The following is an 11804-nucleotide window of genomic DNA, read 5'->3' on the forward strand; positions in this document are numbered from 1 at the left end:
CATATATTCAAGGGAAAATAATTACAATATATTAAAAACTATGATAAGAATTGTCGTATACCACACTTATCCTCATAACAATTCCTTAAAACAACCCTGCAAGGTAGGTATTATTATCCAGATAGAAAAACTGAGGTTCAGAAAAGTTAAATAACCTGCCTAAGTCTCATAGTTAGTGCATGATAGCTTGAACGCTTGTACAGACACTCACTGTGCTTCCAAATCCCGGGCCTTTTGGGGTATGTTTTGAACATGTACTTGTTGATTCTCTTGCTCTCATTCTGGAGGGGGCCGTAGTTCCCTCTTCTGTGACAGACTTCCTGTCTTTTATCCCAGGACTCAGGTAGTTCTCAGCAGTGCCCAAGAGCAAGCACACCTTTAAGACTGTGAGTAACATATTTTTACCATGTATACACTGTCATTCAGATTGCAAGACCCATAAAATGTGAACTTTCCCTCCCTCTGGCCCTGGAGCTGATAGGGAAGCATCTCTCAGAAGGGATATCTATCAATCAGAGCATTCCCGGGTTCCTGAAGCTAGAGATTGGTTGCTATCTCAGCAAGTAATCCAAAGTATCAGTGAACATGTATGTTCTGAAGTGAGTTGGATGTTGCTTCTAAATAACACGGAGCAACTGGGGTTGCAGGGAGGGAAGGGGAGGAGGATTTTGAGGACTAGGCCTCTAAAAACCAGCTAGTTATACTTTTCCCTGGAGGCAACTTTATGAGACATTCATGAAGGCCTTTATAAATGTGCAATGCTTGTATACTTGCTTTCACTCTTTCCAAAGTCTGTTCCTGGAATCGCTCCCCCTGTGTAAATAGTTCATGTTTGCCTCATGTTTGTCCACTGTTTGCCTCAAAGAGAAACCAAAAATAGCTGCAAGTTTGTGCTTCATGAGAAACAAGTGTCTGTATAGTTCTAATTGTGGAAACATGCTCCTTCTTCCATTTGAGTGGTCAAAGGAGAAGGCCTAGTCACACACAAGCACAGCCACAGAGCAGAGAACTGTGAAAGAAAAAAAAAATCATGAGTATTCCCTCAATTCCCCTCTCACCCACTGCCCTTTTCTCCACAAATAATGGAACTACCAAGTGTTTCCAAGAAATTCTTTAAAATGTTGCCTTTATCCTGTGGAATTTATGCCATAAAATGTTAATAGTGTATGCATTTTCTTACAAAATGAGTTACAGGCACTGTTTGCCTATGCATCAAATCCCTCTGCAAGGAATGCCTATGTGGTGAGAAATTCACTTTAGCAGAAGCATTCCCAAGGCTTAGGCAATAGCTTATCGGAAAGAGGTTTTATTGATCTGGTGAAAGGAAGCATTTAGCACAAAGGGTGTTTCTGATGGGTTGCAGAAAGGAACAATTACTTTCCTTCTGGGTGGAACAACCATCCAGAGAAGATCATTTAGCTTGAAAAAACACTATTTGCTGAGCAGTTGCACTGGCTAATTCACCACTAGGTGTGAGGAAAAAAAGCACAGTTGAAAGAACATTCACCTTGGAATTAGGCCAGAGTTCAAACCTCAACTTTTTCGCTTAGTAGTTACATGGATTTTGGCAATTTACTTGACTCATGCATTATAGCTTCTTTATTTTTAAAATGAAAATATATAATAATATCTACCTCATGGTGCTGTTGTAATGATCAGAGATGATGACTAACTGTGCAGTATTAAGAGCTGTTTCCCTGGAGATGCTAGGGAATCTGGGTATGCTTCAGACTTCTTGGAGCATGGTGCTTAGGCCTTTGGTAGCTTTGATTAACCTATATAACCATTCCCAAAGGTGCAGCTGAAGCGAGGGTGAAGAAAATAAGCCAACATTATGATTTTATACTTTGAGAAGGTCGCTTTCCCCCGTTTCTTTTTTTCTTCTTTTAGCTGCTCTTCAGAGAAACTCCTAGGGAAGCCACTAAGTAACACCTGAATTTTAAAGGTAAACTGTAGACAAACAATCCAAAGACAGTTTCTAAGGAGAATGTCACCCTGCTAGCAAGCAGCCCTGGCATTACCTCTTTGTCAATGTCAAGGTTGGTAGAACTTCTAGAAGGCAAGAGTGAAGAGGAGTTTCATAATTATCTTTGCCCCTTGCTCCTTATGTAGTTAAAGGGCTTTTGTCAGAGTGCTTACCCTCCACACACTTGAACTTGTTAAACCCAAACTCGAACTGAGGGTATAGTTTCTGGAATCAGATAAATCTGGATCTGAATCTTAGTGCTGCCACAGAACCAGCTTGAACAAGAGGCTTGACCTTTTTGGACTCCATTTCGTTCACCTGTAAAATAGAGTTATGTTGAAGGGCTGTTTGAGGATAAAAGGAGAAGATAATTGTAAAACACATAGGACAGCTCCTGGTATATACTAGATACCCAATAAATGATAGCTGATATTATAATTGAGCTGGGTTGAGGCAATTGATACTTAAGAGAAGTGCTTGTAAACCATTCTCTGGACAAAATTGAGTTATTAGACAGATGTATAACTTCATTTAATATTTATTGAGTACCTACAATTTTCTAGGAAAAGGTGTAAAACAATAAAAAAGATAGGTTTCCTGCCTTCAAAGATCTTGAAACTGAATAGAAGAAACAACAAATAAACAATTATAATGTGGTAAGCAATATAATGGAGATGGAAGTATGAGAGGATGACATGAGAAAACACAGCAGTGCTATCTAACCCAGATTTCAGAGGCAAGAGAGGATTTTTGGAGGAGGTCACATATAAATTGAAAACTGATGGAGAAGTAAGAGTTGGTCAGATGGAAAGAGATTTAAGTTTTGGAAAGATCACTCTGGCTACAGTTCATGTAGTAGGTAGAAAGTTCAGTTAAGAGGCTATTGAAGAATTCCAGCAAAGAGATGATGATGAGGGAGTCAAAGAAATATACAGAATCATGACAAATTAAGAAGTAGAATCTTCAAGATTTAGTTATTAGATATGGTGTGTGAGGGACAGGAGGGTCATGGACAACTAGGTGCCTACTTGTGTCATCCACTGAGATGGGGAACACAGGAGGAGGAAACAATAATGAGTTCAGCTTTGGATATATTGAATTTGAGATGCGTGTGGACCTTCCAGTTGAGAGTGTCAATTAAGCAGTTATATATGCCTATTTGAATCTTGGGGGAAAGATCTGGATTTAGGAAAGGGGAATCAAACCTAGAGGTGGTAGATGAACCCATGGGAATGGATTAAATCATCCAGAAAAAGTATTTGGAGTAAAAATAGAAGTGGGACAGGGACAGGTTCCTGAGAAACACCAAAATTCAAGAAGCAAGCAGAGAAAGTAGAACTTCAAAGGAGAATGACAAAAAGTGACTGAAGAGATAAGAGGGAATACTGGCAAAGATGGTATTATGTAAGCCATGGGAGGAGACCACTCAGGAAAGAGGGGTTACTAATATCAAATGCTGACATAAAGGTAAATGAGTAAAGAAATAAAGAGTGTTATTTTTATTTAGCAATAAGAAGATTGTGATGTTAATATCATGTCATTGACTTTCACTGAAGGATGAAATGAGAAAGGACCAAATGACAAACATCAGAACATACCCTATAAAACTGCTACTACTGAAAACTTGAGTCTTTAATGTTTTTCCCTGTTTGTAATATACATATACACTTACTACAATCTTATTAGAGACTCGTGCCAGGAAAACTTTTCTCTCTTCCATGCATCCATTCCACACATGAACATTGAATATCTATGTATGACTCACTGATGAATCTTTGGGATACCAAATGAGTTGAGTCATAGTCCCTACTCTCAATAAACTCATTAAAACTTCATTAATTCATTATTACAATAAATATTTATTAAGCTCCTACCATGTGCCAGGCCCTGTGCTAACCACAAAATGGGTATAGTCCCTACCTGCATGTGGCTTATAGTTTATTTCCTAAAAAACTGTTATGCTTTCATTTATTGGGCAGTGGTCACTGTATAACTATCACATTTCCCTTTTTGTCTTCACATCCAGGAAGACCCAAATTATATTAACTTAGATATCTGGAATAATCCTATCTCACTCCACCCAAATTATTTGGTATGGCCTTTTAACCTTCTTTTAAAAGCTCTAATTGCATGTATCTTTTATCATATGACCCTGAAAATCCTTGTTGAAAGAATCTAGAGTATAAATAAGAAACAAAGGAATATACAAAAACAAATAAATAATGAGAATGGTAAGAAATGGAAACAGAGCCCTTATAAGCTATTGTGTTTTCGTTAGATGGCCTTCACATAACAATTATCCTTTGATTTCACTTATGCTGTCCCTCTCCTACTTTCTAACCACGCCACTAGGAAAACTAATTTTAACTTCCATATTACTTACTGAAACAGAATAAGATTATATAAATATACTCCTTCAACTACATATCATTCAGATCCTTGAGCTAAGGTCAAAGAGGAGAACAGTGTGGGGAATATAAATAAATGAATGATTCAAACAGCTTAACACCTTTTTGAGAACAAATGACACTTTGTTTAGGGATTCTCCCTGTTTTCCCCTCTACCTTCAGAATACTTAGTTTTACCTGCTAATTTATTGCTCAGTTCCTTGATGTGTCATATATTGGTTAGGGAGGGAGGTAGATGTGGAGAGAGTAGACATCAGATCTGTTTCATCCCAGTGCTTGATGTCTGGGAATGTGATTTCTAGTATAGTACTTAGGACAGTAAAATCCCACATTAATAAAAAATCTGTTTGCCTCATAGAGTTTATTGAAGAAGGATTTTATCTCCATGTGTATATGGTGAGAATTGATGGCACTATGGAATAAGTAAGTCGTTGATATGCATTTTTCTATTTTATTTTAAAAAGGAAGTACATAATGAGAGTCAGGAAAATTACCAATAGAGCCTACATATTAAACTGATTAGGGGAGAAAAACAAATTTTAAAAAACCTCAATTCAGCCCAAACCACATCATAGAGTGTCAGCCTCCATGAGCACTTCATGGAAATAAGACCTTTCCCTTCATGATGCTTTCTATGTCCCCATAGCCCTGATTTGGGTTAGCACATCATTTAACAATGATGAGGCTAACCGATCACGTAACACTTCCTTTGAAGTTGTTCTCTTCTACTAGACCCTTTATGAAAGGGGATGTGGAGACTATAAGTAGGCCTAGGGCAAGAGAATCTTGCTGCTTGCCAGTGAGAAAAAAATAGTTTCATTTGTTTCCTTTAATTTCCCAATTTCCAATTTGTGGAGGCCAAAGCTTGCTTCTCAGAAATAGACATCACATGGGCATGCAGAAAACAATTTGGAGGTGGAGTGTCCCTCTGTTACTGTTTGGATGGGCAGCTCTGTTTGCTGATTTCCATGTATGGTTCCCATCAGTTTCTTCTCTCTTCCTTCCCTCAACCCCAAGTTGCCTTGACAATCTTTTCTCAAACACACAAGCAGCAACTAGTATGATTATGAAGACCAAATCATTCTAGAATGAGAACAGACTACCTTTTTCTATGGACTTCAGCCTAGAGAAGCTGAGCTTAATGACTAGCTTGGTTGCCTATAGTTCAGATGTGGCCTGATAAAAAAATAGTATGTGGAAATGGGAGCCCAAAGTCAAAATTTTCTAAGACCTCCATCTCGAGCACTATGGCCTTTAGAGCATTCACTTGGTTTATGCACTCCTGGTAATGCTTAGTAATGCCAATCCGACTGGAATAATCCTGTGGTGAATCAAGTCCACCTTGCAGACCTGCCTTATAAAGGCTTATGCTTAAAGGACATACTTTTTCTAGATACCTCCTGTATTTCCTTTTTTTTAAAAAAAAATTTATTTATTTATTTATTGGGTTGTGCCAGGTCTTAGTTGCAGCGTGCGGACTCCTTAGTTGAGGCATGTGGGCTCCTTAGTTGTGGCATGCAAACTCTTAGTTGCTGCATGCATGTGGGATCTAGTTCCCTGACCAGAGATCGAACCTGGTCCCCCTGCATTGGGAGCGTGGAATCTTATCCACTGTGCCCCAAGGGAAGTCCCTTGTATTTCCTTTTCATATAATTAGAATCCATCTATTTATCTATCTAAATATATATCTGTCTATCATCTGTCTATTATCCATATCTTTTTGTGTGCTTCAGTTACTGTCTGATAGCAGTGTCTCAAATGGTGAGTATGGTGTTAAGGGTAAATTTAGAAGGAGAAGGTAGATCTTTCACTTCTGTGCCATGCTCACAATTATTGCCTTAGGTGGCACTAGAACTGGGCAGAGATAGAAATCAAAGATGGGCAAAATTTGTGCTCTAAAAGGCAAGGTAATTGATAGGTTGCTAGGACAGATAACAGGGCAAATAACTTAATAAGAAGGTCCTGGAAGGAATAATCCAGGAAGGGAGCTAATACTGGGAGTCTGGGAATATAGTCAGAGATCACAAGTTGAGAATATTGGGATTGTTATGAGACAACCTGAAATATTCTACCCACTGATGTGGAGATACCCATTCAGGGCTGATTTATTAGGCTGCATCGTCTTTTCTTTCCTCTCTTGCTTCCTTTATTTGCATTAAAAAAGAATTTGTGAGACACTATGTTCTGGACAGTGGATTTGTTCCCTAAGTACCTTAAAAATGTCTCTGTTAAATTTACATAAGGTCTATAGTTCTTAGCTCTTTCAAATCATTTGTATGTTGTATCTCTTTATCTCCTTGCTTCTACTGTAGATTTACCAAAGTAGTTGAAGATGAGTCAAGTTTAAGATAATGTAACAATGAAGATATTGGAAATTTGTTGGACACTTACTACGTTCCAGGTAGTTCCTTACATACATCATCATAATAATCCTGTGGTGAAAACAGAGTAAGTATTATTATCTCCATTTGCAGATAATTCTGGCTCAGAGAAGTTAAAAAACTTGCCTAAGGTCACACAGTTAGTGGGCAGCTGAAAATATTCAAACACAGGTGTGCCTAATAATAATAATGCCAGATGCTTGGGTTCAATAGCAGTGAATGAAGGTGCTTAGATTGCTTCAGGACTGGGGTTTAGTAGTGCAGATATGATTCTGATAAAAGGATAAGGGAATTGAGAGTCCTGGGAAAGAGAGAAATTGAGGTCCATAGTGTCCAAACTAGATAGAGGAGGAAGTGAAGAGAGAGAGAAGTTAAGCACAGGGATAAAAGGAGGGGTTGAATGACTTACTGTAGGTCAGAGAATAAGAATAGAAAAAGGAGTAAGAGAACAGAAGGTAGATCGTCTTGGGGTCCATTAGTGAGATGTCTGCATTTTTGTTTTATAGATGAAGCAGTTTTTGCCTTATGGCAGTGTTCAGACGTGGCCAGAGGAGCAGGTGGCTGAAGCAGAGTTTGTAAAAATTTATTTCTAGTTAAAAAGGTCAAGGAACAATTGGGCTAAGGTAGTAGTTGGACTATGTACACGGACATGAAAATCTCTCTAAATGACATCCGAATTTAAAGTCTTAAAGCAGCTTGGAGCTAGAGTCCTCATAAAGGGACTGGAGCAGTGATCAACAGATTGCATCAAAGTAGAAGGAGAGGATGATAGAGCCATATGGCATTTATCTCAAAGGACAACAATTGTGGTAAATAATAAAGGGAGATTTTTGGTCTTGAAGTCGCAATGAGAGCAAGGAGACTACTAATGCCACCCCTGGAGATGTGGAGATCACTGGAGAACCAGAGTCACTATTTGATGAAGCTGCAAGAGAGCCAGTCAACTCAAGATTTTCTAATCATCTCAAATAGAGATTTGAGATTGACCTTTTATTATTTATTGTATTTGTTGATTAGAATTTATTTTTCTCTATTTTTATCTTTACACATGGGTAAAAGGAAGGTTTTATTTTGTTCTCAGAAAGAAACAAACCCAAACACTATGAGGCAGTGTGAAATTTTTGAAAGATAATTTTAATAGAATTCAAGGATCTAATTTTTGTACCTTTTTTCATTTAACTTATCATGATCATTTTGTTCTGTAGCTCCATGGTCCTGGGCAGGCAAAAATAGGTGTTATCCCTGGAGTAAGGTGGTATGTCTTTAGGTGGCCCTAGTTAAATGCAAATAAATATTGAACTTTGGAAGAGTAACATTTATAACCATTATCATTCATGGAATACAGAGATGTGTAAGTGAAGTTTGGGAGGAGGCAAGAAAATTCTTCAGCTTGAACACAAATGTGAACATGAATATGAGGTGTTACCAGGCTGGATGACAAAGGACGGGCCTAGTTGAGTAGTTTTGGTTGTAATGGTGGGAGTAAGAATGGTGAAGCACACAGGCTAAATATCCAGAGGCTATCCGTGGTGGCCAATTGGTAGGCTGCTTTGAGGAAAGGGGATAATGAACTGAACATCTACTGTGTACAAAGCCTATGATATTTATCATACCAATTTATTCCTCACAAAAACCCTGTTAAGTGGTTGTTCTTATTTTACAGAAGGAAAAAATGAAAGATCAGAAAAGTTAATAAAATGCCTAAGGTCACACAGCTAGTAAATGGTGGAGCTGGGATTCCAATCCATGTCTAAATCCAAAGCCCATCTTCTTAATCATTCCAAACTGCAACTTTGCATTAGTAAGTCTAAATAGACTAAAGAAGAAGGAAGGTTATAAGGTGAATCAGTATAAAATAAGAGTTAAGTGTATGGACTCTGGAGTCGGACTTCCTGGACTGGCATTCCTGTTCTACCATTTATTAATTATGCAAGTACCCAGGGATACTGTGAAAATTTAATGGGTTAAATCTATGGGTTAATCTATGTTAATCTATGTAAATCATTGTGTACAATAAATATTAGCCAATAAAGGAATAAATATTAACTAATAAAATAACCAGATCTCAGGAAGAATTTCTATATTAAGTTATTAAGGTGTAAGAAGCCCAGGAGAAACTTTGTCCACGTCACAATTGTGTTATGGGTCAGTACTTTTATGAATGTGTGAGTGCCAATTACCAATGAGTGTTTCTTCTTCAAGAGGTTTTTTTATCTGGCCCTTGGTAAACATTAGCAATGTGGTTCTTGTCCTCTGTTTATGACAATAGACAGAACCAAATATAATTTATGTGTTTTTGATTTTACCCCCTTGTTAAACAGTAGATTCAGTCAAGTAACTGGCCTAATTACTAGGAAAAAATAGTTGAATTGCTAATTTACACTTTTGGTGCTAGGTCAATTAATAAATCAGAAAAAACACACAACAACATAATTTTATTAAAATTTTCACTTTTCATCCATATAGGCGTCCACCATTGAGAACTGGCACCCATAATGTTTTCTTTACTCTCAGGTACCTACTCTAAGAAGTACAAATTACCATATGTCCTGGGAAAAGAATAATAAAAAGAAGGTTCACTAATCCTACTGAAATTGGGACTCTGTAGATCTGATATTTTCTGAGGTCTTCAAAGAGCTTTGAAAGATTTCAGAGAGTAAGAGAATTCCATTTTTTTATGTGAAAACAGACTTCTGCCACCCAACTGAGTGTGTGGCATCTTCCAGATTTTGCCAGCATCGGCTTATGATCTGAGCTATACACTCACTGAAGCAAGGTGGGACTCTAAGAGGGAAAACTTTAAAGTCTAAGTGTGTTTACTTTTCATTTTGGTGAAAGTTTGGGCTACATTCAATTGAACAAGGGTTTGCTGATTTCCTTAGTTCTACTTCTCCTCAGAGCTAATTCCTCATAGAAACCAGTATTTGTATATACTCATTATTTTTCCTCAGTGGGCAAAAGCTTCCAGAAATGTGCAGCTGGATGTTTGTTTCCATTTCACACATTTCCAGACACCTATTAGTTAAAAGCAACTTTTGTTAACTGGGAGAGTTTGAATCAGCCCCGAAGTACAAAGGAGAGATTCCATGGAACAAGAGTCAGGCTCAATTTCTGGTAGTTAGGTAGACAGACAGGCCTACCCCATTCTACCTTCTGATTTCTGCTATTTCTCCTCAGAATCCATCTTACAACTAGACAGCATTGAGGAGTGGGCCATATTACATTTAAATTTATACCTTCCTCCTCAGCTATGCATTTCCCAACTTCAGTCAAAGTGAAACAGAATCAATAAAATTGTTTCATCTGCTATCTTTCTACTTTCACTGTATTCCTAAGCAGAAATCATTTGGTTATTATCAAGGTGGTCAAAGTAAATTCATTCAATATTCACAGGATCAGCACCACCTTTGAACAGACGTGGGCATGAGAGGAAAGAAAATCTTGGTCCCCCTTCCTATGATCAAATTGGGAAAATGAGAAGGACATGTATACTATCTAAAACAGGTGGTAAATAATTAAGAAGTCGATTAAGTCTTGGAAACAACAAATAGAATTGGAATGGAGAGAAGGGAGATCTCAATGCAGAATTATCAGAGAAAATTTCATGGAGGAAGGTAATTAGGTCTTGAGTGTGGGTAGGAGTAGGATAGATGGAGGAAATAATAATAAAATACTAGGTGGGGGTAGGGGAAGGTGCATAGAATGAACAAAAAACCTGAAGATAGACAAAGGAATGTACATGGGACTATAATGAGACCACCTGGGCGGAAGCAAAAGTACTGAGGTGGCAGTCTTATTTAAATCACAGATTATTCTCCGTTGGATGAAGTGAGGTGAATGGAAAGCTGGTAAAGCTTGTTAAAATACAGATTGCTGGGCCTCACTCCCAGAGTTTCTGATTTCGTAGGTCTAGGTGGAGCCAGAAAATTTGCATTTCTTCTTTTTTTAATAAATTTATTTATTTTATTTATTTTTGGTTGTGTTGGATCTTCGCTGCTGCGCACGGGCTTTCTCTATTTGCAGTGAGTGGGGGCTACTCTTCATTGTAGTGTGCAGGCTTCTCATTGTGGTGGCTTCTCTTGCTACAGAGCACAGGCTCTAGGTGTGTGGGCTTCAGTAGTTGCAGCATGCGGGCTCAGTAGTTGTGGCTCATGGGCTCTAGAGCACAGGCTCAGTAGTTGTGGTGCATGGGCTTTGTTGCTCCGTGGCATGTGAGATCTTCCCAGACCAGGTATTGAACCCATGTCCCCTGCATTGGCAGGCGGATTCTCAACCACTGCATCACCAGGGAAGCCCCAGAATATTTGCATTTCTAACAAATTGCCAAGTGACTGATGCTGCTGCTCGGGAGACCACACAATGAGAGCCAATGATCTAATCCAGAGAACTTTGAAACAGACAACTTTATTATCATTGTTCTTCAACCACAGATTAAATCTGTAAGATTAAGAAAAGTTACCTACAGGGCTATCAAAGCTGTCAGTATCCACACATTTTTATAGTCGCCATTTCCCCAAATTAGAAGTGTTAATGGTATTCCAGCTCAAGATGATGATGTAGAAGAATCCTGAACTCACACCCTCCACGGACACACTGAATCTACAGCTTCATATGTTTTCCTCAAGGAGTTTTATTGTGTCATGTCTTATGTTTATGTCTTTAAACCATTTTGAGTTTATTTTTGTATATGGTGTGAGGGAGTGTTCTAATTTTGTGGCAGGAATGGGGACCACTTCCAGGGCCCGAGAGTGGGCTCCTATCTAACACTCAGAAATGAATTGTCCAAGGAGACACATGTGCTGACAAAGCAAGAGACTTTATTGGGAAGGGGCGCCGGGGCGGAGAGCAGGAGGGTAAGGGAACCCAGGAGGACTGCTCTGCTACGTGGCTTACAGTCTTGAGTTTTATGGTGATGAGATTAGTTTTCTGGTTGTCTCTGGCCAATCATTCTGACTCAGGGTCCTTCTGGTGGTGCACGCATCACTGAGCCAAGCTGGATTCCAGCGAGCAGGATTCTAGGAGGTTGGTAGGACATATGGACTGGAGTCT

Source organism: Balaenoptera ricei, chromosome X, assembly GCF_028023285.1.
Source record: "Balaenoptera ricei isolate mBalRic1 chromosome X, mBalRic1.hap2, whole genome shotgun sequence".
In the NCBI taxonomy this organism is placed as follows: Eukaryota; Metazoa; Chordata; class Mammalia; order Artiodactyla; family Balaenopteridae; genus Balaenoptera; species Balaenoptera ricei.